Below are 26580 nucleotides of genomic sequence, written 5' to 3' on the forward strand. Positions count from 1 at the left end.
TATGCTCACGCAGAGATGTATGTTAGAGAATGTGTTAGTCACGGTAGGACAGCTCTTTGCTGCAGTACGGTTTCCCCAGTAGTCCAGTGGTTTAACACATAAAAGCCTGTGCTTCACTTACACAAAGACTCTGGCAGGAATCTACTCCTCATGGTGACTTTGTCCCGGGGTTGGCAGGACTTGTCATGTGCTGGTTCTTCTGTTCTGTACCCTGAAAGTGATAGGAGTCACTTTTGTCCGCCTTCCGTTGGCCCACACCAGTCATGTGGGCTGCCCGGCCTGGGAAGTGGGGGCAGTGGGGTGGTACAGACGGGCCTGGTGGTATAGACGATATAGACGGGGGTGAGTACCACTCTGTGCCACGGAGCGCACAGAGAGCATGCCTGTTGGTGATGAGTTCGCTAACTCCGAGTAAGTGCTCAGGCCCATTTGCTTGAGAAAAAAAATGAAGAGTCAGGGGCTGTATTTCTGTGAATCTTTTACTGGCTCTCTTCCTCACACCTTCTCAGCACTCAGCAAACGTTGGCTGAGTTGAATGAATGAGACATTTAAAATCTGGGTCCGATGGGCAGTGCTTCTTCCCTTAGACAGAGGTTCAGGGTCCACGCTGATCCAGGATGACCTCTTCTTCACCTGGTTACATCTGCAAAAGAACCTCTTTACAAATAGGTCCCATTCATAGTTACTGGAGGTCAGAACTTGAACATAGCTTTGTGGGGCAGGGACACACGATTCTACCCTTTACAGTAGTGTAGGTAAAGGATTAACACAATATGCACACATAGTAGGCCCTCATTAAATAATAGTTTCCATTACTCTTCTCAAGACAGTGCTTGGGAAAACCCATATAGACCTTTGAGGTTTATAGTGTCAATAAAACGAGAGCATTTTCTGTTGTTTTTGATAACGCATAGCTCTTATTTGCAATATGATGTTCTTCTAGGGCATGTATACGAGATGCCGTGCATCTCAATTACAGAATACGTTTGGCATTTGGATTTTGAGTGACTTTAGCCCAGTGCTGTCGGTTTCCTTCGGGCACTTTTGTCTTGCTTAACGATGCAAAACAGAAAATGCACACCAATGGTTCCCCAAAATGAGGACTCTCGTTATTGCTTCTTTTTTTTTACCTCTGGGGCCCCAAACTGCAGAAGCTTATTTACTGCAAGGCAATGAGGGCTCTAAATCTCCCGCCTCCATATATTACATTCTGTATTACACTCAAACTTGGTGAAATTAATTGTGGCCAAGGCAGGGGAGACAGGAAAAACCTATAATGGTTTATCATATTTTGCAGGCTTTGTGAGGGCCATAAATTTAAGGCATATAGGAATTGTATTTATTCTTTAGATTTCACAGATTTGTCATGTTCCCTTTCTCTGAGGATGACAAGTTCTTTAAGACAATGGAGTCTCTGGTTTTGAAATAGAAAGAGGGGAATGATGGAGATGTTCTCGGTGTCCCAGATGACCACAGAGTCCTTGCTCTCAAGCTTCTTGAGTTTCGTGCCTGTTAATAGTTAAATTATTAATGCAGGTTTGCTAGTGGAGGGAGTTGCTTTTGACCATCGCCTCTCCTCTAGTATCAGCTCTTTTATAGCTGCAGTTGTAGGAGTCAGATTTCATATGGAGCAGTTTATAAATTGAATAGCGCGCGCGTGTGTGTGTGTGTGTGTGTGTGTGTGTGTGTGTGTGCGTGTGTGTGTGTGTGTATTGGAAAGAGCCTGTAGTGGCCTCTCACTGTGTCTTGTGAGTGCCCTTGTGTCTGAAACCTTGCGATGTAGAAATTTACATCTTGGAATTCGACCCAACTTGGAGCTGGCTCAAACAAGGAAATTGACCTAATACTGAATTCTGCTGATAGTTCAGCAGCTTCTGTCAGCAAGGAAATGGCCCCTCTCCCAATCTGTTTGGACAGTGAAGTTGCATATTCGTAGGGTTGAAATTCTCTGAAATGATAGGTTCTTGAAGATTTGCCCCCAGATTCTCTGGTGGCCGCATCAATAAGAATGCAGCTTTGATTTGATGATCTTTATTTTCTTTCCTGAAGCAAAAGTCCATAGAATTGATTTAAAAAAAAAAAATCTCAGAATGATGTAGTTATCCCTCAGTAACCCTATAGGCCCCTGGCATCAAACTTTTTTGATAGTAACCCAAAGAAACACATTTATGTGTGTACACAGACATTTGGACACAAATGGTTCATTGCTGTGTTATTCATGACAGCCCCAAAGTGGTAATTACACTGCTGTCATCAGTGGATGGATGGGTAAATAAATGTATTATACTCATGCTATGGAATATTATACAGCCATAAAAAGGAATGAAGTAATGATACATGTTGTATCATGACCGGACCTTGAGATCATTATACTAAGCGAAAGAAGCGAGACACAAAACACCACATGGTGTATGATTCTGTTTATATGAAGTGTCCAGAATAGGTAAATCCTTGGAGACAGAAAGTAGTTTGGTGGTAGCCCAGGCTTGAGAAGAAATGGAGAGTGAATGCTAATGGGCATGTGGTTTCCTTTTGGGGTGATGAAATGTCCCAAAACCAATGTGGTTATGGTTGTGTAACTCTGAATTTACTAAAAGCCATTAAGTTGCATACTTTTAAGGTAAAAGTATGGGTAAATTGTACGGTATGTGAATTATATCTCAGTCATGCTGTTAAAAATCACATTTATAGGGGCGCCTGGGTGGCTCAGTCAGTTAAGTGTCTGACTTCAGCTCAGGTCATGATCTTGTGCTTTGCAGGTTCAAGTCGCATGTCAGACTTTCTGTTGTCAGCACAGAGCCAGCATCAGATCCTCTCCCCCCAACCCTTCCCCTCCCCTGCTGCATCTCTCTCTCTCTCTCTCTCTCTCTCAAAAATAAGCATTTTTTAAAAAATCACATTTACATTGCAATCTAGATCATCTATATGAAGCTCAATCAAAACCTACTCTTCTGTGTCTATTACACTCTGATCGTTTCCAATCTCTTCCATTCAATTTCTTTAAAAAGTTGCTGGCTGTTTCCCACCAAATTAATTTTCCATAACCTGTACATTGATAGATTCCTCTCCATTTTACAGATGAAAAAACCGAGTCCCAGGGCTTAAGACGTGGGTGCAGGGGTACCCAGTGTATTAATGACCAAGCTGAGACTATAAGCTGAACCTTCTGACACCCAGGCCCTCTGTGCCAGCCCAGAGGTTGGGTGTTCTTTTTTAAAAGATTAAGCAGAATTTGGGGTTAAAAAAAGGTACCGGCAATGAATAGCCTCGTTGTAAACACCTTCACGTGGAGTCTGGAGTGGTTAGGAAAGCTCAGGACGAGGAGAGGACTGATTGCATGGTTTTGCCTTGGGCACAGTATTCAGTGCGCCTACACCCCATGGCCACAGCTTATGCGGGGGGGGGGGGGGGGCCCATCTGTTTAGGTTTCAAGTGAAGATTCTATTTTCTGAGCGTTGTGGGGTAAACACTTGAGAAGTTTCTGGCTGTTATTTAGACTCCCTGGCTTCTAGCCCTTCCGTTGCAAGTAAAATTCGAGGTAGGGATTGATAGAAAATTGAGTAAGTACACACAAGGAATTAGGAGAGAAGGGGAGCTGGTGTGTCCCTACAGCTCTTGGATCAGCTGTTTGGTGCCAGTGAATTGTCAATGAACACAGCACAGCCTTGGCCAGAGATGCAAAGACGAGAGAATTTTCTCCGGGGAAAGGATGGGGAGGGAGGGGGAGGGCAGAGGTACTGAGAAGGGCCCGGTCACTGTAGGTACGTACTTCATTCTCTACAGGGTTCATTTCTGAGTCTCTAGGAGCTGATTCAGACCTGCTGTCCCCTCCTGTGGCCCTTGAGAGGCCATTTCGTGGCCAGGGCTATGTTTTTTTTTTTTTTTTTTTAATAAGTTTTGCTCAACATTTGGACAGAACACCGTACCTCCTTGGTTAATAATTATTTGCATAAATACTTGCTCCTTCGTCATGGGACCATCTCCTGGGTTAAAAAGACTCACGTGGAAATAAAGGTTTTCTTTAAAATTTTTTTAAAGTGTATTCATTTTTCACAGAGTGCGAGCGGGGGAGGGGCAGAGAGAGAGGGAGACACAGAATCCGAAGCAGGTTCCAGGCTCTGAGCTGTCAGCACAGAGCCTGACCCAGGGCTTGAACTCGCGAACCATGAGACCATGACCTGAACTGAGGTTGGATTCTTAACCGACTGAGCCACCCAGGCACCCCAAACATCTTATTTTCTTCCTCCCCTTATGAATGGAGTGCTGGTCAAAGGGTCCACCTCAGGAAGAGAAAATCCTGTCTGTGGTGAGGGGTCCGAGCTGGAGGTGGGAGGTGGATGGAGGGGCGGCCCGTCCTTCCACAGGGTTGGCCTCCAGCAGGGCTGTGGTTGCCCCCCTTGGTGCCTAGAAGGGAAATTCCACCATTGGCTGAGTTTCCTGACTGCGGCCAGAGCCCCCTGTGCGCGTGGCAGTGTGGGTTGAGCTCTGGTTGACCAAGAACCCATGTCCATCCTTGCCCGATTGAGAAAGCCAGGGGCCAGGAGTGTGACAAAGAGAATCAGAGCAGCAGATGTAAATAATACATAACAAAATAGTAATGATTAACCTTTTTTGATGTAAAGCCTCTTTCAAACCGTGCCACCTTCTCAGCGGGAGAGGCTAAGATGCTCCCAGCTCTGGCTGGCCCGCCTCCAAGCCCAGCCCCTCCACATGCTCCTGTGTAGCCTTGGGAATGTGGTGTCACCTCTTTCAAACCTCAGTTTCCTCATCTAGCACACCGGGACAGTCATATGCTTGCCTGGAGGGATGACAGCCGACTGGCATAAGGTGAAACATGACAGCGCATAGCCTACAGAATGGCCCCTATTCCGTGCTCCAAAATGATGGCTATTTTTATGAGTAGGCAGCACCTTTCCTTATTCCCATTCAACAGATTGGGATGCTGAGGCACAAGTAGGTTGTACGGCTGGCTCGAGGTAGTTGGGGCCTGTCCGACCTTAGACCTCTTTTTTTTTTTTTTTTAACCCATGTTGTCCTTGTGAGTCATCTGATGAATGGCTGTAGGTGTTGAGCTTAGGGAAGACACCAGGGTGGTGGGCGGGGGTCTGTGCTGCTTATTCAGATTTCTGGTCTGCCCAGAGGGAGTTGACTCTCCCAGGTGACCTCAAGGATGTGCACTGCAGGAGGGCCATCACACAGCCCGTAGGAGTGGACCTGTGTCCCTCCCTTCCCTCTTCCTCTGTTCCGGGCATTGCTGAGGCTGAGGTGTTTTCCACTGCCCTTTTGAACTGAAGGACTCAGCTGACTTCTGGTTGTGCAAATTCCTTTGTCTTCCAGTTTCAGTATGCGTGTGCCTTCTGTTCGTTTTGTCTGTCGGAGATTGTAATCTGTCGTGGCAGATAAAGGCCCTTTCCTTCCCTCCCTCCCTCTTCTTTGATGCTGGCACATTCCTCGCGGCTAATAAGTATTGGATGCTCCCAAGAAACAGAATAAACACATTTAATACTGGATTGATTCTCTGAGGCCTTCCCGCCCCGTCTCCTCTGGGCCGGAGCATACTCACTCTTTGTCAGTCTTGCGCGCTCAACTGTGCGAGGCTTAGAGCCTGTTGGGCAAGATGATTAAAAAACAAAACAAAACAAAAAAACCCATCCTGGAATGAACCTCTGGAGACGATTACCCTGGGTTCCCTTGGAAGATATCCTGTGTGGTTCCAGGGTGGTGGAAGACGGGAGTCCCGGGTGCGTGGTTTGTTTGCGAAGGCTGCCACGGTCTGAGTGGGGCCTTGGTCTCGTGGCTCGAGGAATCCCGCGGCCTCTGGGTGGTAGTAGTAAAAGCAGTTTAAAGCAGGCTCATTACTGGACCAGTTATTGCTTTTGTTCAGAATGGCCCATCTAAGTCAGGCCCTATTAAATACAGCAATTTAACTGACACTTAGCGTCTTTAAGGAGATAAATTATCCTTTGGCCTGGTCACCTCCACTTTGAAATCTGATCATTGGTACGGGCCCTGGGAGAGTAGTTCAGGCGGATGCGTTTGCTCACGGAAGCCACATTTCAGTCATTTGTTCAGGACACATTTACTGAGGACCTACTCTGTACCTGATACCCCTGTAAAGCCTGGCTATGTGACGTGGGCCCTGCTTTTAAGGTGGTCACGGCTTTTGTTCGGGCATGAAACATGGAGTGAGCACCTACTGTGTGCAGAGCCCCATGCCTGGCGTTGTGCAGGAGACTGAATAACGGCGGCAGGTGCGTACCGGTGGGGCCCTTACCTTTTGTGCAGAGGGCCGCCGTGGAGTCATTTACCTGGGCACAGCCTGGAACCGAGTGTGCGTTGTGAGAGAGGTGCGGCAAGTGCCGTGAGGGTGGAGGAAGGAGCCGGTCGTTCTGTGGGCTGGAGAGAGGAAAGCTTTCTGGCGGAGGTGACATCTGTTGATCTTTGAAGGAGGGCCTCTCTGATGAGAGGAACTTAAAGCAGGGCTCCTTCTCTAGGACGTAGACTGGAGCCAGCAGCCTCCCCAGACTGAGGCTGCACCTTTACCCATCTCTCTTGACAACTGCATGGACGCTCCTGGGTGTTCTCGTTTGCGTGCCTCTTTGCACGCCTGCTGTGTTCTCACCCTCCCCACCCCTGCCTCCAGGCTTCAGTGCACACCATCCCAGCCCTGTCTCCCTCAGTCTCTTCCCGCTCAGCTCCCGTGTCTCACTGACCCACTTGTGCCCTAATCCTAAAAACCCTAAGGGAGGAATTTGGGCCACCTGTCCATGTTTTCTGGCCACGCCCTGCATGCCGCTGGCGCCTGGCAATCCCATCTTGGATTCAGGCTTGCCTGGCTCAGGCAGCAGTAGTCAGGGTCCGGCACAAATGACTATGGTGACCGGCTCATCATGCGCCCTGGGCATGGCAGCATCCAAGAAAGGTGGGTCATGTGTCCTTTGGGTCCAGCATTGTCACCCGAGAGAAGATCTCTGCAAGTGCCTGTGGAGATGTGTGTGAGATTGTGCACTGCAGCTCTGTTGGCAGTAGTGAAACATTGGAGAAAGTCTTGTTGACCATTTAAGGAGACTGAGTAAATAAATGGCGGTGCCATCACAAACTGGAGTGCTATCCAGCGACGACAATGAATAGACCAGATCTTCAAATGCTGATACGGATAAATCTCTAAAGAAATTTCGAGTGGGAAAGAGGAAAGATCTATATGGTATGTGCCACTTGAGTTTATTTTAAAACTAGAAAAACTGTATGTCTGTCTACCCAAGTAGTATCTATATATCTGTATATAGTGAGTGTATGTAGGTGCAAAATTATATATGCACATGCATCTGTATGTTATACATGGGTGTATATATACATATATAACATACATATGAAACATGCGCATACAATTGAGTTATGCATGTGTTGTAAAAGTAGTAAACAGAAGATACACGCCGGGATTGTAGTTACCTCTGGGATGACGGGGTGGGAGGGGCCTCTCAACCATCCATCTCACTAGTGTTTTATTCCTTAAGAAAGGTGAAATACGGCAGAATATTAGTATTTGTGAATTTGGTGCTCTGGGTACATGAGTCTACTATGTTAAAATCCCTATTTTCTTCATATGTTTGAAATATTTCATATCATTAAACAGTATGTTTACAGAACAGGCGATTGATTATGTGGGATGTCTGGGACGTAGCTTGTGAGGAGGAATGTTCTGGATGAAACACGTAGAAAGGTAGGTGGAACCTCGGTCATGCAGGCTCCGAGGCTTGCAGCCAGTGAGGTTCTGGATGTTGGAGTTGGGGAGACTTGACGGGCGGACAGTGACGTGATCGGTCTTCAGCGTGAAGAGTCGCCGTGGGGGAAAGAGCCCGGGGGCGCAGAGTTCGGGTATGAAGTGGTCCAGGCAGAGTGGGTCAAGGCCAGACACAGGAAGGAAGGGGAGGATGAATCTGAGAGCCCTGAGGTGAAGCAGCAGGACCTGGTGAAGTCAGGATGTGATGACCACATTCTAGTGGAGCCCTGGCCACTCCAAGGGAGGATTGGCTGTGGAAGCGGTACAACTGGTTTAACCCGACCCCGGGGCTGAGGGTTGTAGCAGGTCAGCGGTACTTCCTCTGTCAGGAAAAGTGCGAGGAAAAGCAGGTGCTGGAAGAGAGCTTGGAGAAAACAATGGCTCTGAGGAGAAGGCGGCTGTCTCCCAGAGTCTGACTGGTCAGGTATGGAGTCTATAACGTTTTGTGATTTGAGCGTCATGTGGACGTGTGCTCAAAATGGAAAGTACCTACTGTATCTCCAAGTCACACACTCGATGTCACTCACTACAGAAATGTCCTGTGGAGGAATTCTTTAAATAATAGCCTCTGTTTCTGCATTACTGTGCACTGTCTTTATAAAAAAAAAAATCTTTTAATTGAATTATTAGGTGGAAATGGTCTCTGGGGAGTCAAAGTGCCACCTGCTTTGTATGACATTTGGGTTCTGTAATGGTCTCTGTTCCCATGAAAATTGTGAAAAATATCTCAGTGGGACTTCCAAAAAAAGAAAAAAAAAAGAAATAAGATTGTGGAAAATAACTTTTATTGCTATCGTTCCTGTTATTTCTTGTTGAAAATTCAGTTAACTGGAACGAAGAAAATAAAAATCATCAGTGAATCCTACTGTTCAGAAAGAAACTGGCGTATCCTTCTTTTGGATACTTTACGTGTGTGTGTGCGGGTATGTAGTTTTTATACTTTCTGTTTCCATCTTAAATGTGCTGAAGATTTTTCTATTTATTAAAACATTTCTATTTTATTTTTTATATTTTTAACATTTATTTACTTAGAGGGAGAGAGAGAGAGAAAAGAGAGTGCACATGTGTGAGTGGGGGCGGGGCAGAGAGGGGGAGAGAGAATCCCACGCAGGCTCCACACTGTCAGCTCAGAGCCCGATGCGGGGCTTGATCTCACGAATGGCAAGATCATGACCTGAGCCGAAATCAAGAGTTGGATGGACGCTTAACCAACTGAGCCACCCAGGCGCCCCGAAACATTTCTATTTTAGTGCATCCTCAGTCTTCTCTACCCCAACTCTATCGTTCAGAATAATTCTTATCAGCTTCATTTCTGTGGTCTGTATTAGGAAAACAGTAGACTTCTTCGTTATTTGCCTCCCAACTCAGGATGGTTATTCTAGCAAGAATTGATTGTTTGGAACCCCACGGTGCCCCTCTTGACTGGGCTGCCTTTCCTTGAGGGAGAATGCTTCCACAGCCCTGCCCCCAGTACTTCTAAGCTTGTTGTAATGGCTGCATTGAATTCCGTCCAATAGATGTTCCGTAATTTATTGCTCTAATTTTGGGCATTTGTGTTGTTTCCAAGTTTGTGTTTATTTTAAACATCGACGTGGATAGCATATTTGTAGCTATTATTTGTGCACATCTAGTCATTTCGGTAGATTAAAAACAATTCCCAGAATTTCCACATCCATTTGTGCCCCCTCAGCATTGAATGGGCACAAGTAGACACAGTTGCCTTAGACTCGGTCCTACGGGCAGGGCCCCAGAGCTTCCTGCCTTGTGTGTATGTTGTCACTGTCTTCCTGTGTCATCCTTATCATTCATGCCGTCAACAACGAGAGTCATAGCTGGTACCATGTTGTTCTGTTAGTGCTACTGCCCGGACCAGAGAGGAGCACGTGAGGTCGTTTCACTGAGCTCCATGGATGCCCTCAGTTAGCATCATCTGCTGCTGCCCCCTCACCCCCTTTTTTTAAACCTCTTGGCTCTTTGTCTTAGCACCCACCCTGGGTCACAGTGGGTCTTCCCAATCCAGACTGGGGAGGGCCCCCAGAATGCCACCTAGCTGTAGGATGGTTAAGTCTGACCTCATAGAAAGGGCCCCAGGCGTCCAGAACTGTGGCTCTAGATAAATGGCTTTCAAATGATTTTTATCTTTGCCTTTTTAGGTGGGTCAGGGGCCCCTGTGGTGCACCAACCCCACTGCTTCCCACTTTTTATAGAAATGAATTAGAGAGGGACCGCCTAAGTGATAAGGTAGTATTTATACACCCGAATCTCACGGTCATCCTACAAATTTAAGGTAAGGGCAGCCATTGTGCATACCAGTGTGTCAGCTTTATTCATTAGGCTTCTGGTAGAAAGTAATCTTGCACGTGTTATTAGGTTACCATACACATTTTTGTTAGGTAAAGCCATACACATTTCCAATTACGACAAAGAATGTGCAATTTCCTGGAGTCAGGATTGAGGTCATAACCTTGAGTGCTCAGGAATTCCAGGTTTAATTAATCCACCAAATGATGATTACTAAGAGGAAATGTCCTATCAATATTAACCGTGACAAGACGGCGGTCTGGCTGTGACACGTCACTCTTGTCAAGCCCTTAAATCTTAACTTATCTGGTGGGTCCAGGCAGTGTCTCTCATCGGGGTGAGTGCGTCCCCTCTGGAAGCCAGCCACGCTGACTTCGGTCCCGCCTTCTCCGTAAGTGCACACTGCACGCGAATCTTATGGAACTTACTGGGTTGCTTTTCCCCAGCACTACCTGTGTTTTCTGAGCCTTGCTTCCCTGCTCCAGTGAAATCCCTTCGTTCAGGAGACCCGTGAGCTTTTTCCAAGCAAGGTGGTGTCAGAGAGATTTCATTTTACAGTAAAAAGAGTCCTTCTTTGTCAGGCTTCTTGGAAGGAATGGGCTGTTTTCAGCGCCTTTGCCTTTCTTCTGAGAAGTCACACTCCAGGGAGGGAGCCATTATCTTAGTTCAGCTCAGATCCCATTGCCTTCCTTTGGACTGGAGAGCGGAGGACCCTTGATTGTAGCCCCGTGGCATTGTAGCCATCGAGAAAGAGCTCATTCTAATAAAGCAGAAGGAGAAGTGCATGCCAACAAACTTGAACCAAAGCCAGCCACCGGTGTCTACTATAGCTGTGACTTGAGAACGGCCAGCTCACTCCTCCTCCCGCTGGAAGTGTGGGCTCAGGGACCTTGTGGGCAGGCAGTACCATTTGATGTTCTTCCTCTGGCTCCAGCAGTTTGGTGCTTTTTCTCCCTGAATCACGTAGGCTGCATAGTTATCAGATTTATGGTGAATTCACAGATGAGGATCTTAGGTTAGAGGGAAAAGTCTTGAATTTAGGAGCTATATAGAGGGGTTAAATTTTTGGCTCTGCTACTTATGAGCTGGATGATCTTGACTTTTCCCGGCCTTGGTTTCTCATGGGTGCAGTCGAGGGAAGGGGACACCCCCCAGAGTTGTTCTGAGAATTAAGTGGAACAGCCTCGGTGAAGACAGCGAGCTCTGTGGCCAGGACGTGGGAGGTACTGAATGACTGGGTGGTGTTTTCTCCTTCTCCCCAGAGTCCCGATGAGCATCTGCGGTGGCTGTTGGGTTGAAGAGCATGAGTTGGAGGGTCACACAGTCCTGGTTCCACTACTCTCTGATTATGTCACCTTGGGCAAGGTATTTAACTTTCCAAGCCTCTGTAAAGGAAAGCCAACTTTCCCTCCTCTGTAAAGTTGGCAGTAGTTCCTTCCTGCCCCGTGTGGCTGGGATCAGTGAAAATGCAGGTTTTGTGTACTCTGTTCAGTGCCCGGCACATAGGCAGTGCTCTGTTACACGGGGTGAAATCCGATGGGCTCACGCCCGCGGATCCAGACCTCACTTCTGGCTGTATCGGCCCTGTTGCACCTGATGCCTGTTCTCCTTGCAGGAAAAGCAGCCCTTGTGTTGCAAGCAGAACGAAGCCGCTGCTCTTAAATCACCACGCTGCTCAGTTTTCAGCCCTATGGGTCCCCTGTTTGTGTCTTGTTTCGGGTCAGTCCATTTTCAGCTCCACACAGTGGGCTTCAGTCACTCCCTCTCAATCTGCAGGGAGAAAGTTAACAATTCCGATTCCAAGAGCTTTGGAAAAGTCTCACCTCCCCGGCAGGCATTACTTATTTATGCTTTAATCTTCGTAGATTGCTCGGAGTTGCTCTCAAGCTGTCCCGAAAGCCCCCAGTAAGCGGAAGTAGTGCATGCACCCAGAGTAATTAATGCACTTTCTACTAGAGACGGAACGTGTAATTTGCAGGAATGTGTGTCAAGACCCACCCTGCTAAATTTATACCCTGTAATTTGCAACGTTAGCTGGCACCAAATCGGCAGATTGGTGAGTCTAGCCTACCTGCTTTGCAATTATATCTGCTGGCTGGTGTTGCAGGATTGAGTAACTGGAGATCTCAATCATTTAAGTAAATTAGAACTGGCTCCTGGGACCCATCTGAGATCACCCTCAGGTACAGGAGGCTGGTTAATGATGTTTTCCTTTGTACCAGCTTGAGAGGCTCTGATGAGGGCGAGGAAGGGAAGAGTCTAAGACAAGTCTTCGGGCTTCTGTGGATGTGGGCGGACCATAGGCCGTGGGAAGGCCTCTCCTCAGGAGCACCCCCCCCCCAGCCCCCCACCCCTGCCACGCCACGGGCCTCTGGAAAAGAAAAACACAAAACTAATATAACAGAAATGGTTTTATGGTCTGTTTTATGAGCTGTATCAGCCCTAATCGGCTCTGGGGAGATTCTTGTTAGTTCTTAAAACTGGAAGTCACTTTGCAGCCTCTGCAGACCAGTGATTTTTGTAAAACCCTCGTAAATTTTCTTTTTTGGGAAGACTTGCAGGAGAATCTTCTAGGCTGACGTGCAGGCTTCTTGTTCTGTGGGGTGCTAGGAGGAGGGCGGGAGCCGGCTGGGTTTTCCCGTGGTTATGTTTTTGTGGCCGGATGAAAGAGTCCGGCAGAAGACAAAATGAATTGTAGGCAGACTCAGCCCTGGTATAAAGCCCAGATCCTCAATTACTTCATGTGACCTTGGGCAGATATTTAACCTCCCTGAGCAGCCTTTCCGCATTTGTGGAATGGAGCTAATGATTCCTTTGATTAAAGCTGTTATAAATATTAGATGTTTGTAAAGGCATCTGGCACATGGAGAACACTCAATAAATGGTAATTATCATCAATGCCATTTATATTTGGGGAGGGCATATCATTTATCAGTTGTAAAGAACGCTTGGCTACACAGGCAAGGCGGACTTGGTAGACAAATTGGGTGGAATCTTTATTCTTTCAAAAAGCCATTTGTGGATACACCCTGAGGTCTGAAAATGTGGGTTGGCGCTGTTTGGTGCTGTCGATGGGAGTGGGCTTGTTGCTAAAGAAAAGCCTCCCTCATCCCGATTCCAGGGCTCATCTCTGAAGAGCGTGGGATTCCCATTCGACCTTGGGACCTCCTCAGGGCTTGAAAAGTATAAGGAGGAATGTAGAAGCTGGAGAAAGAGAGATTCTTTCCCCCAGGAGCTGGTTGAGCTCAGGAACGGGAACTTTGCACGCTCTTACTGCGAGATTGGGTTTGCACATACACGGACAATTCTGTGGGTCCCCCCACCCGGTGGGGTGAGAAATGTGGGGCGAATATGTTCCGTGTGTGCACACGCATGCACGTGGCGCTCGTGTCTGGTGGGCGTGCACGTGTGTGCCCGGGTCTGCTCCTAAACATTTATGGGCTGGTGGGCTGCAGCTGGGAAAGGCCCGGGTTTAACTGGCTCAATATTAATAAACATGTTCCAGAGCATTGAAGCCTTTGCTTCGTCTTTATAAGAAATGAATCCCTTCTCACTCATTGCGCTTCCGCGGGAGACCGTGCTGGGCACAGAAGTACTACTTTATTTTCCTTGTAGGCTTTCCAGCTCGGACTTCTGTGTCCACCGAGGCCTTGTTTTTAAAAACATGTTTTTACAGCAGAACTACAACTATGGAGATGACAGTGGTTTCTTACCACTTTGATTATGAAAGTACTGGATGTGGTGATTTTATTTCTGTTAATCGACCATTCTCTCACCGGTCCATTTCTCTCCTCATGGGGCTGTGCCACATATCTCCTTCCGTTGTATTTGTTTCTGCCTTCTCCAGAAGTCTGAGATCAACGCCTACGCACACACCTCCGCTTTCCTCCTCCTTCCTGGTGCCCAGTGAAATGGATCTCGTACCGTTCTGACGCCCGTGCTTTTCCCACATGCTTTTCCACCTTTTTCTTCCTGGAACTTCCCTGGAGAGCTCATTTCTGTGTCTTGGCATCACATCCCAGGATCCACATCCCCTTTCTGCTCTGAGACCGACCTTTTCTTTTAATTCAAATCAAATGTTTCCAGACTACAGTTTAAGTCCCCCGGCTTGGGAACAGTCCTGCTCAGCAAGCCCTATGATGAATTCTTTTTGCGGGATTTGGTGTGGACTTTCATGGTCACTTGGCTGAAATGAAGGCTAAGAGAAAAGTGCAGGCAGTTTTCACTCACCTACCTGAAAAATCAGTTTCCATTAGAACAGAGATGGATTCTGCCCCCTGCCAAAGGGTTCTGTCAAAAGGGGTTAAGGTGGATTGGAGGATGAAATGGAGCTCTTTGGAAAGAACGGATCTCCCGCCCCCATTACAACACCTGAGTGTATCCTTATGAGCCGGTTTGGTGCCTGCTCAAATGCAAATGGATTTGTTCCGTTATCGGTTTGCTTACGGAACGTAGCAGAAATGTAATCCACGCAGAAAATGCTATGAGTCACTCCATCTCCTGCACACGCTTCTTTTATTATTATTATTGTGGAAAGGAGCACATCAAAAGGCAGGTCTAGGGAAACACGGTTTCCAGAAGCTTATTTGATCTGTCTTAAGAAGCAGTTATTTCCCTGAAATTAGTAACCAGTACGAGGAATTTTCCAGCTCTGCCCACCTAGCCGCCTGTTACCGTCTGAGTCTCCTCCTTGCTTCCCCCCCCCCCCCCACTTTTCTGCGTTTGTTGCCTTTGAGGTTTTGCAGACATGAAGGACACTGGTCAGAATTGTGTCCAGGGTGCCCCGAACATTCCACCAGCATAGGAGTTTGAAGCATGTCTTGTACTTGGGTGTGTTTGTGTCCGGGTTATCCAAATGCTCAAATTTGAAGCCCAGTGTAACGTCCGTTATTGCTTATTACATTTCGGGATTGCCTGCCCCATGCGCCAGTGGTGCAGGCTGAGGAAATGCAAACAAAGTGCACCATTAGCCTGAGCAAAACATATAACTAGGACAGCAGATCGGCTGCCAAAACTACCATCTGCTGTTTTCTAAAGCCAAAGATTGATGACTTGGGTTGTCTCCTCCTTCAGCAAATAGTCAAAGAGACTCGATGTATTTATTTATTTAACTTTGACCAGCCTTTCGTGATATTTCTTGTTAGAAGGTGGACTGTATATTGGAGTTAGCAGAGTAAGGCCCAACTCTTTGATTCGCAGATAGATGCCTACAAATTTCCAGTAGCTTCCCAGCTGCATTTTCTTACTACTCCCCTCGCCCGGTGTCTGTTTAGGTAGAGCCACCAGGTTAACTTACACGAAGTATTTATTACTCGGTCCATGTCACTCCTCTGCTCAAGAACTGTTGCTCTTGGAGCGCCTGACTGGCTCATCAGTCGAGCATGAGGCTTGTGATCTTGGGGTGGTGAGTTCCAGCCCCACCTTGGATATAGAGATTACCCAATGATAGTTCAAAACAAAAACCAAAAAACTGTTGCTGCTGGTTTCTCATTGTTGGCAAAGTGAAGTCTACACTCCACAGCCTGGCTTTTAAAGCTTTTCTCAGCCTTCTGTCCCTTGTTCCTCTTCGTTAATGTTTTCCTGCCTCTGCTTAGCTTAACATTTTTTTTTAACATTTATTTATTTTTGAGACAGAGAGAGACAGAGCATGAACAGGGGAGGGTCAGAGAGAGAGGGAGACACAGAATCCGAAGCAGGCTCCAGGCTCTGAGCTGTCAGCACAGAGCCCTATGCGGGGCTCGAACCCACGAACTGTGAGATCATGACCTGAGCTAAGTCGGATGCTTAACCAACTGAGCCACCCAGATGCTCCTGCTTAGCTTAAGATTTTATCTAGAATGCAAGTCTACATCTTACTCACCCTGCAAAGCCAGCCTGATTGAAAACTGTGCTGTGAAGCATTCCATGATACTTCCCTGAAAGAAATTTTTCCCTCCTTAGTGATTCCTATATCCCATGTTGTACTCCTTTTTGATGGCATTTATGACCTCAGGTTTTATAATTATAGCCATGTAGGTGCATATTCCTCTCTTCTGGTCAAACTGTAGGCTTTGAAAGTGCTCAGATCTTGTATTTATCATAATCTGAAGGACATCAGGTGCTCAGTCAGTTCTTTCTGGGTCATTGAATGCCTGTGTTAATTGAAGGAATGCTTACCACACAACAGAGCATGCGGAGGTAATGGGTCGATTTAAATATAAGGATCTTGTTTTGTGGACCCAGTGCAGTGGCACACTGTCATTGTCCAAGAGAACGTTAGCTCAAGTGGTTTGGCAGTGGGAACGCAGCAGTTGCCCAGTTTCAGATTGGATGGTTCTCCCACACTTCGGGTACATAATTGTTAGGATTTGTGCGTCAGAAGTCCCGCTATTCCAATAACACTCGATTTGTGACTTTGAAAGGTGGTCCGTTTGTGCTGTCTTGGGAACACGACGGTGGTGGAGGGAGGAGTGTTTTGGGAAGCCAGATGGACCTTGATCTGCATCCCAGTGCTCATTGACTGTTTTGTCATCTTGAACCTCGGTTTTTCCATCTGTAAAATGGGCATAAAATCTAGTCAGTAGGGATGCAGTGTGGATTGAATAACATGCATGAAACACCAGCACAGGCTCCAACACATAGTGGGTATGACATAATGTAGGGATTATTTCTAAGAGAAGGGTGGCCCGTCACCAGCACTTGTTAGTGAGTGATCATGGTCTGCTTATCTGTGGTTGAAGACAGTGGAGAGAGTCAGAGCCATTTTTAACTTGAAATGTCTGAAATTGCTTTTTTTTTGTTGCTACTGTCCTTGAAGGTGGTTTCTTCCTGTTGATTTTAATCAGCACATTTAGATTTCCTCCCATCTATATTCTAAGTAATTGGAGGTTAGGAATTCTGAGTACTCCGTCTCTATCAAAGATGTGAATGTCTGGGAATTTTTGAAACTGGAAAAAACTGGTCGGAAAAGGTAGGAACAAACAAACTGTGGTGCTTGGGGAGCAGAGAATGGAAATTCATGGAACGTTTGAAATCCTGTTTCTCCCTTATAAATTCTGAAGTTACTTGTTAATTCTGAACCATAAAAAGATCTGCTGTGTATAAATTGGCTTGCCCATCGTTAATTATATTTGGTATATGTAGGGCTAGAAATGCTGTTCTTGTTTATTTGTATGGAATTTTGAGAAATAACTTGTCTTGTTCCTGGGCCTTCTTGTCTCTTGTTCTTTAAGAAGTACCGAGGATAGGGGCCCACGGGTGGCTCATTCGGTTAAGTACCTGACTCTTGGTTTCAGCTCAGGTCATGATATCGCGGTTTGTGGGTTTGAGCCCCAGGTCTGGCTTTAAACTGGCAGCGCAGAGCCTGCTTGGGATTCTCTCTCTCCCTCTCTCTCTGCCCCTCCACTGCTTGGTCACTCCTTTCTCTCTCAAAGTAAATAAATAAACTTAAAAAAAAAAGTGAGGATAGCACCTGATGCACAGGAGTCTGGTTAAAGCAGACGTTTTCCTGAAAGTATGTGCTTGCTAGCAGGGCCCCTCAGCCTCTTGGCAGCTTGCTTATGACGGGGACTTTGAAGGATGGGTGTCTTTTCCTTTGGATGGTGTTTTACGGAGTCGATTCCCTTCTCTCCTCCTCACAGGTGCTTGTAACCCCCAAGGGAGTGTGTTTGAGGCTTTCCCTTCTGTTGAGTTGGGGTGGTGGTTCCTGCCTCTCACTGACCAGCTTTGCTGACACCCCTGAGGCTGGACGGTCCGTGGCCCAGCTCCTCGTGTTTATGTGCTGTGTGCTAGGATCTAGAAGGCACCAGAAGACAGTTGATCAAGTCCGGCTTTGCTAGCACCCTCCCTTTCCCCTGCCTTAATAAAGAAACCTTTTTTTTTTTTTTTTTTTTTAAGTCTTCAGCTGGTTCTTTTTCAGGCTTTCCTGTGTGATTTTTGGATCTGTGGTTCCTGCCCTCAACCGTGGGTCTGTGATTCTTGGGCCCGGTGAGCGCAGCCTGAGGTGTCCCTTGCCCACCTGACCACCCGCCTCATTCCCAGGCTGAGCTTTGGGTCTTTCTGTGTTTACACAAGTTTGGGATTTTTCCTGGGATGCGGGAGGTGTCGGGAGATTGAGTTGCTCCTGGCCAAAGTTTGAACAGAAGCTGTTTGATCTGAGAGAGAGAGACAGACAGACAGACAGACAAAGGGGTGGTGGACAGAAACGTAATGTATCTGTGTGGGGAACACAATGTAGGGTATTGACCAAGCTGGCCTTGAATGAAAATGCGGTAGCAGCATCACATAAAATGAGGGTCCCAGTCATGCCAGACAAGTCCAAGTTGCTGGAAGGATGCAATATGCAGGCACATGGGCTGGTACCCCAGTAGTGTCTTCAAATCAGAGACTGCCCTTGGCTGGGGTGGTGGTCCTCGCCCGCTCCTTGCTACCCTGCTATGCCCTCCAGAGGTGATAGTCACCTTGCTGGTGAGCGACAACCAGCTGTACTTTGCTTGAGCTGAGGCTTTTCTCCCTGAACATCTGGGCAGTGGTGGTGACTTGGCAGGTGTCTTTTTGAAAGCGTGATTGTAACAAGGGAGGGAGGGCCGGAGGGAGGGAGGGAGATAGAGAGAGAAAGAGAGAGGGAGAGAGGGAGAGAGAAAGAGAAAGCCAGGCTCAGACTTCTCACTTGGCCTCAAGCAGCGACCAGCATTCAGTTGCCTAATTTGTGGGTTCGTCGAATGTAAATCATTCTGGATCCCTTTTCTCTCCCTCTAGTTTTCTGTAATCCTTTTCGTCAAAAGACAAAACAAAAGAGGGGGGACCCCCAAACTGACCACCTGGAGAAGTTCATTGAGACCCCAAGTATCGCTGATAATCCACAAATAACCCAGGGGGTTTTGGGGAGTGAGGGCAGAGGTAACTGGAGATAGTATTGACTTACAGGAGGAGGGCCACACCCTGCTTCAGACTCTTTTTGGATTGAGAGCTGGAGCAGCCGGGCAGACTTTCTGGATGCTTCCTGGAGGCTCGTTCTTCAAATGGGGTTAGTAGACAGGACCACAGAGCCTTGTGCCAGGCCTGAGAAGTTTGCATGCTTGGGGTTTATCCGGGTGGGGCTGCTGCCATTTTGGGCATTGGAGGAAAGGAGTGGGACTGTTTTGATAGTAGGAGAAAATGAGCAAATCAATTAAAAATAAATGCTGGACATTCCATGCCCCACTGCTCACACCGCCAGTCCCCTGCCTGTCACCACATCGTGGCACTGGGGACTATTGGACTTGGCGTGACTTTGACCAGTACATTTGTCGGTGGCTGGGGCTGCAGGAAAGAAAGGAGGGAGTCAACCCGTAATGGACAGAGGCAGTCAGTGCCTGTGAGCTAGCTTCCCACTAGAAAGGTTTTCTTTTATTATTTAAGTAACCTTTTTATCGAAATTTAACATACGTACTGAAAAGTGCACAGATGTTAAGTGGGGAGCTCCGTGAATTTGCATAAAGTAAACACACGGGGAGTCAGTGCTCTCAGGTCAAGAAATAGCATTGCCAACACCCCCAGGACCCCCACCGCATCGCCACCTGGTCCTCCCACGCCTCTTCTTGACTTCCAACATCATAGATTACTTTCGCCCGGTTTTGCGCCGGCAAGACTAAGAGCGTCTGGCTCCTTTTTGCTCACTGTTAAAAACATCTAATTTCCGTCCCCTTTCCAAGGAGGCGGGTTGTGGGACGACCCTCCACCCACTTGGGTTGGGAGGACAACTCCGGATCCTTGGCGAACAGACATCCCGCCAGCCTTGGGCGCCTGGGTCTGGCTCTCCTGCTGCAGGCGCCCTTGGATGAGCTCTTCTGTCTTCCAGCAGAAAGTGTGGCCTCAAGCCACCTGGAAGGTCCAGTAGCGGGAAGCGGGAGTCCCGAGTGAGCTATAATTGTGGGCTCACATTGAGCACAAGCTCGCCTTGGAGAGACACGCTGCATTCCTCACAGACGACAGATTAATTTGTATCCCTTGAATCCGAGTCAGAGCTCGGAGGACTGGCACGCAGGCCAGCGACCGACCTACCATGGGGCCCCTGGTGTGGGGCGAGGGGCCAGGCGGGAGGAAAGGGCAACGTGTGGCTGGGGGAAGGTGGCTCAGCAGCTCTCCTGTGGGGTGGGTTTGTGTTGGAAAACCGAATCAAAGGGAATAAAGCCCTTGGGTAATTTCCCGGGGTAACTCATTAAGAAAGCCATCCGCAGGTTTCTCCAAATGATTCCCTATTCTTTCGTTCATTCATTCACTCATTCATTCATTCATTTTAGTTTGGGCCAATGTTTGGGGCTTTTAGTTTCATAATTATGTAAAAGGGCTCTCACCCAACTTGCTTCTCTGAAGTTTCAAGGAATGCTTTGTCTCTTTTGTATGTTATAAATTGGTAAATGGGATGACCTTTTTCTTTTGGGTTTGCTTCTTAACGTTAAAGGAGCTAGTGTGTGTGTGTGTGTGTGTGTGTGTGTGTGTGTGTGTCTGACTTAATAACTAACAATGCACTGCAGTCCCTCCCCCATATCATCTTGGTTACTTTTGTAAGTTCTTCAGGCACATTTACCATGGTGATATATTTTTTTAAATGTTTTATTTACTTTTGAGAGAGAGAGCGTGAACAGGGGAGGGTCAGAGAGAGGAGGGACCGAGGATCCGAAGCGGCCTCTGCGCTGATAGCAGTGAGCCCGATGTGGGGCTCAAACTCATGAACCTTGAGATCATGACCTGAGCCAAAGTCGGATGCTCGACTGACTGAGCCACCCAGGTGCCCCTGCCATGGTGTTATTTTAAGGAATTCGTTTCAAAGAAAAGATGCCAATAAGAATATGCCCATGTTTTTAAAAACATTTTTAATTGTTTTAATGTTTATTTATTTTTGAGAGAGAGAGAGAAAGAGAGAGAAAGAGAGAGAGAGAGAGAGACAGCATGAGCAGGGGAGGGGCAGAGAGAGAGAGAGGGAGACACAGAATCCAAAAGCAGGCTTCAGGCTCTGAGCTGTCAGCACAGAGCCCGACATGGGGCTCAAACCCACCGACTGCGAGATCATGACCTGAGCCGAAGTCAGATGCTTAACCTACTGAACCGCCCAGGTGCCCCAGAATATGCCCATATTTTTTTTTAACAGACCTTTCAGTTTCTTCCCTTGGAGTGTATGTTCTAGGACCTTTTAGATGTGAATGTAAATACAGGTGCCTATATATTATCACATACATCTCTAGAGATAAACAAGAAAGGCTTATGTTACACATACCGTTTTGTAATTTACTGCCCCCCTGACTCTGTGGTAGGTGTTCTTCCTATGTGCTGCGGTGTTCTAGCGTGGATATGCCATATCACGTTTACCCATCTCCCTCTTGGGTGACATTTAAGTTCTTTTAAGTTTTAAGCTCTACAAGTAAGTATGTGGGGGGGGGGACGCCTTTTGTGTTTCTCTGTGCGTTTGTATATTCCTAAGGATGGGTTCCTAGAAACGGAATCCAGAGGTACACTCTGTAAATAGTGCTGGCTACTGCCAGGTGGCCTCAGGAGGGTGTTTACATTCTCACCAGTAGTATGACAGTCCCACTGTCCTCACATCTATGCCAGCTCTCAGCATTATCCACGTTTTAGCTTTTGCTGATCAGATTGCTTTAAAAAATTGGCATATCTACTAGTATTTCTTTACCTGCCCTTGAGGCTGTGCACTCTCCGTTCGTCTATTAGCCATCTTTATGTTTCGTGACACGCTCGGTCATTTACTGTATCCATTTTTCTTTGCGGTTCCCCCCCCTCCCCCCCGAGTTTTAAGGAGTTCTTTGCAGTCGGGGACACAGAGGATCGCTTTAAAAGATTTTAGGGAAAAAAATCATCTTGATTGGCATTCCTGGCTGTCAAGGTCCACAGAAGATCAGTAGTCGGTCTTCAAATTGGCGCTGGTTAAAGGCTTGGGTTTTCTATTTTGTTTTTATTTAATTAGGTGAAATTTTCCCTCCTGGCTGGAAAGTCCCTGCCGTCTGTAAATGCATTATCATTTGTGCAGCACGGGTGAATCGTGATGTGCAGGGAAAAGTGAGCTGTGCCAGGCGGGGGTTGGCGCCTGTTGGAGCTGATTATCGCAGACATTCAGTGGGAAGCTGGGTCCCTTGCCTCATTTCTCTTAAAAAACCGTGGTCTCTCATGTCTTTAGCATAAAGGCACATGATCCATAAAAGAAGGGACAGGGAGAGTCTCTCAAGCCGTGTTGGCAGTTCTGGTTCATGACGCTTCTTTATTCTGCCGGCATTTCCTAGACCAGTGTTGCTTCTTAAACTCTTGGCAGGTTCATGTTGGAGCCAGTATTCTTCTCTTCACGTCCAGAGCCTGCGGACCGTTGCCACCTTCCGCGTGGGTAAACAAACTGGACTTTGTTCAAAGGATGTCAGGGCAGTTACTGGGGACCCGGGTCTCAGTGCTCCCATGGCCCTTGATGACAATGGCAGACCGTTGATCAAGCCCCTGTAGGCCCCTTCATTCCACCAGGCCACCCTCACTGCCTCCACCAGCAGATGGCTTCTTTCTTTGCCTGTTCTGGAGCAGAGTCCCAGCCCAAAATGCCACCGTCTTTGGTACAGCTGTCACTACTCCCTGGATACGGAAAGAAACAAACAAAGGCCATGTGTAGGGTGCTGCTGGTTTGGGCTTTGCCCTGGGGAGAGGGGAAATCAGCCTCCCTGTGGATGGAGGCCTGAAGGCTTAAGTGAGGCCGCCTCCAAGCCGGTATGGAGCAGAAATGGAGGGCTGACTCTTACAGGTGTTTTCGGCTACTTCTGCACCTGAATCTGGTTGGTTCTGCTCCCCCTCCCCACTTAACACGTGTCATCCTTGATCTCTTGAGAGATTGGGTCATCACAGAATATTGGATCTGTCTCCTGGGCAGCTGTGCCAGATCTTGCGGGCAGCTCGCATCCCATACAGAGTCTGGGTGCCCAAGAGCTCTGGAGGCAAGCTCTAACCTGCTGACGTTATGGTGGAGAGTTGGGCTACCTTTGAATTTTTATGTTCATCCATGAAGAATGATTGATTAAGCTCAAGCTAATCCAGGTGTTAAGATTGCTTTGTAGAAAATCCCAAGGTTCATAGACCTCTCAGGAAAGAGAATAATAATATGAATAAAAAATATTTTTGGTTCCTCTCCTCCTCCCATTTTTCAAATAAATGACTTCAGATCAAATTATTATCTGAGCATGAAGAAACATGTTTTTGTTACATAAATCTTAAGCTGCACACAAATGTGGACTGTCCCCACGGTTGAGGAATAATCCTGACTTGCAGGAGTCATCCACAAAAATATTTGGTGGAATGATTTTCATAGTATTTTCGCACAAAGAAGCAACCATCCGTATTTCCGTCCACCTGTGCTATTTATTCCTTCTTCCCTTCTTCCCTCCCTTCCTCCATCTATGCATCACAACAGACATTCTGTTTTTGGCTCCGTTTAGGACGTTAGGACACATTCCCTCCTCTGAGGTAAAAGCTGCTCATGGTGGGGAAGACAGAACGGGAACCGTGGAACACTCTGCGAGGTGAAGAGACAGAGGTTGGCATAGGTTATGTTGAGAGGTCTCATGGGGAGCTTGTAAAGTAACCTGGGGGGCTAGGACAGAACTATTGGAGAGATGGGCTGGCCAGGACACTCAGGCCTTTGATTTCTTCCCAGTGTCTCCGCACTGAGCGGTCCCCATTAGCGTGGCACCGTAGTAGCCCCAACCGGGAGGGAGACTAGTCTGCTGTGGGGCAGACTGGATGTATTGGAAATAATTTCTTTTTTTTTTTTTTTTAATTTTTTAATATTTATTTTTGAGAGAGAGATACAGCATGAGCAGGGGAGGGGCAGAGAGAGAGGGAGACACAGAATCCGAAGCAGGGTCCAGGCTCCGAGCTGTCAGCACAGAGCCCGACGCGGGGCTCGAACTCACAGACCGTGAGATCCTGACCTGAGCCGAAGTTGGTCGCTCAACCGACTGAGCCACCCAGGCGCCCCATAGAACGGTATGTCTTGTGTAGAGTGGCATATTTTGTGCCTACATTGCATCTAGTCTTTATATAATAGTAATTCTTCAGTAGTGAATAAGGATGCCCTTAACAGTGAACTCTGGCTAGTCGTATGGCCTTTATCTGCATGCTTATATGTGTGACAGTCCTGGAAGTTTCCACTGGCTTCTTCATCCTTTTAGGTTTTCCAGTGTGAGGGAAGCAGGACAAGAGCTTTGAGGTTTTCCCCTCTGTCACTGTGCAACTCTGGGACCAGATGGACAGAATAGCCCTTTAGTTCCCCAGGGAGCTTGTCAAGGTTGCCTTTGGTCCATCTCCATTTTATAGATGAGGAAACTGAGGCACAGAGGTTTAAGCCATTCCCGGAGCTGGGAACGAGTGGCATTAGAATTCAGAGTTTGTGGGCTCCCAGGCCGACCTGAGCGAGGCAAGCTCTATAATCCTTCCTTAATCTTTAATCGATTTCTTTTCTGGACCGTCATACGCTCCACAATCTGAAGAACCCAAACAGGTTAGTCTTCACGGTGTCAGCCCTTTGATTTGCCAAATCCGACAAGTCTCTTGCAAAGGTAAATTGCTCTCTCTGAAAGCCGAGCTCATTCAGACGTGCATACTGAAGCGGGGACGCCAGCAGTAAATACTGCTTAACTCTGGCACTTGCTAGATGTACAAACATCATTTGCTCTAGAAGTCAGCTAATTCCTCATGATGGAGGGCCTGTCTTCGTGCTCCATACGGAGGGAGGGTGCCCGCGTGAGCAGATTGTAGAAGCTGGATGGACCGGTTTAATGGATTAAGCTACTTAAGAAAATTTAAGAAGACGCACCAGTTAATATGTATTCCGCCCTTGCTTGGTTGGTAACAGGCTGGTGTTTTTGATTTCCCTAGCAGGGTTCCTCCCCTGATCGGAAGTGATAAGCCAGACAGCCGTTCATTTGCTGAGGTGTGATGGGAGATTGTGGTTAATGGAGTGAACCGGAGAGGCCCTTGCGTCCCTAGAGAGCAGGAGGCAGGTCAGATTCCTGGCCCCCTGGAGATGACTTTCTCCTGTTTCGGGGGAAGGTGGGACCAGCGGTGTCGAGCGGAGGCAGGAACAGTGTCATCCCGGGTCTGAGAACCTGGGATCCTCTGGCTAGCTTCCGTGCTGCCTTTTTGACCGCCTGGTAGATCTCTGGGTCCTAAGTCTCCCTGTATTGAACAAGGAGGAACTACCTTCAGTATCTGGCTTGGAGGGATGTTTTCAGTCCTATAGTGGAGGAGCTCTGTGTAAATCCCAGGTATTATTTTTAAATGCTGAAGAATGTATCTAGGACAGGCAGATGGTGAGTGTTTGCCTCCATGGGGACTGGGTGTGTGTCCTCAGAAGTAGGAATAGTAAGTTGAGAGCTAAAAAGGAACTTGGATGTCATCTGTTACTGCCTTATTCTACACACGGGGACACTGAGGCTCATGGACACAGAGCAGCTCCCTCCGATCCTGATGAACCCCACGTACCTTTCTCTTTTCATCTGTGTCCTAACCACGCTGTTCTGAGGAGTTGGTTCATGTTTATGATTTTGCTGCTGCTAAGGAGTCCTAGGGATGATCCAAGAAAGGCTACTTCTTTCTTTTTTTTATTTGTTTGTTTAGAGAGAACACAAGGGGAAAGGGGCAGAGAGAGAGAGAGAGAGAGGGGACAGAGAATCCCAAGCAGGATCCATACTGCAGAACCCGATGTGGGCCTCGAACTCACAAGCCGCAAGATCATGATCTTAGTCGAAATCAAGAGTCGGATGCTTAACCAACTGAGCTCCCTAGATGCCCCGAAGGGCTACTTATTTCTTTAGGAATTACCTAACCGAGACTGTTGTGTGTTAGAAGATACAAAACCAGAGTCACATTGTGAGCTCCGTAACTATGTTCTCAGAACCCAGCGTCTGTCCCCAGAGTCTACATTTTTGCACCTGGGTGACATGTACTCTTAGCCAGCCAGCCCCGCTTGTCCAGGCTGCGCCCTTTCTAGGGAGGCAGGTAGAGAAAAGGGACAGTACCAGCTCTGTGAGGAGAGTCCGGGAGAATGTATGGAGGGCAGGAAGGAGGAACATACCAGTGCTATTTCTTGAGCCCCATGTATCTGCCAAGTACTCTTAACTATATTTACTTTATCTCTTTATCTGTGTATAGATATTATATCTCTATCCCTCAGCAACCCTGCCCAGAAGGTGGACTTACCCCAGGTTTGTGAGTGGACAGTTTTAGCTCAGAGACGGTAACTCAGTTGTCTGAAGTCACACAGCTATAGAGAAGCAGGCATTTGGCAGCTGTGATTGGGTGTGCCAGATCATCGCTGGGCCCCTTTACTTGGCCTCCTTGAGGAGGGGTGAGGGGGCAGATGGTACGGGCTATTCTGAGATGGGCAGATTACCGCGGCTTTGCCCACCCTGACGTCTCAGGGAGTTCGTATTTAAAAAAATATCTGCCCTTCTGGCTAGGCCTTGCTATTTTTGTTTTCGGAATGTCACGGCTTA

General features: G+C 47.4%; 1 protein-coding gene across 3 annotated transcripts in view; it reads left to right on the top strand.

Annotated features, from left to right (window-relative positions):
• LDLRAD3 (low density lipoprotein receptor class A domain containing 3) overlaps positions 1–26580 on the top strand; it is a 262622-nt gene that overhangs the window by 58739 nt on the left and 177303 nt on the right. The window lies entirely within an intron of this gene.

The sequence above is a fragment of the Panthera tigris genome, chromosome D1 (genome assembly GCF_018350195.1).
Source record: "Panthera tigris isolate Pti1 chromosome D1, P.tigris_Pti1_mat1.1, whole genome shotgun sequence".
Taxonomy (NCBI): domain Eukaryota; kingdom Metazoa; phylum Chordata; class Mammalia; order Carnivora; family Felidae; genus Panthera; species Panthera tigris.